This window comes from Penaeus monodon, chromosome 21 (assembly GCF_015228065.2).
Source record: "Penaeus monodon isolate SGIC_2016 chromosome 21, NSTDA_Pmon_1, whole genome shotgun sequence".
Lineage (NCBI taxonomy): Eukaryota > Metazoa > Arthropoda > Malacostraca > Decapoda > Penaeidae > Penaeus > Penaeus monodon.
This window is the reverse complement of record NC_051406.1, coordinates 40,599,345-40,599,620: the sequence shown is the minus strand read 5'-3', so window position 1 is coordinate 40,599,620 and position 276 is coordinate 40,599,345. Positions and strand designations below refer to the sequence as shown.

Below are 276 nucleotides of genomic sequence, written 5' to 3'. Positions count from 1 at the left end.
GGAAGTGTAGCGAAACTTCGAAGGTAAATTCTTCCTCATTATGACATCCCGGTGTTTTCCCATGCGGTGTGTCATGCAAGGGTCATGCGAGAAATGCCCTGACATCCGTATATGGCATTTATTACGTAGGGGTCTGGTGTAACGATTTATTTTCAAAGGAATTTAGTCACACCCACTATTAAGTTTTAAAAAAATAATAGGTAAATAAAAACATAAATAAGGCGCAAAGTAATGGGAGTGTGTGTTTGTGTTCGTAATATATATTGATTATTAATT

The 276-nt window shown here is 36.2% G+C and overlaps 1 protein-coding gene across 1 annotated transcript in view; it reads left to right on the top strand.

Moving 5' to 3' along the window:
- LOC119586495 (CLIP domain-containing serine protease 14D-like) overlaps positions 1–276 on the top strand; it is a gene marked incomplete in the record, with an annotated part of 7,956 nt that overhangs the window by 1,783 nt on the left and 5,897 nt on the right.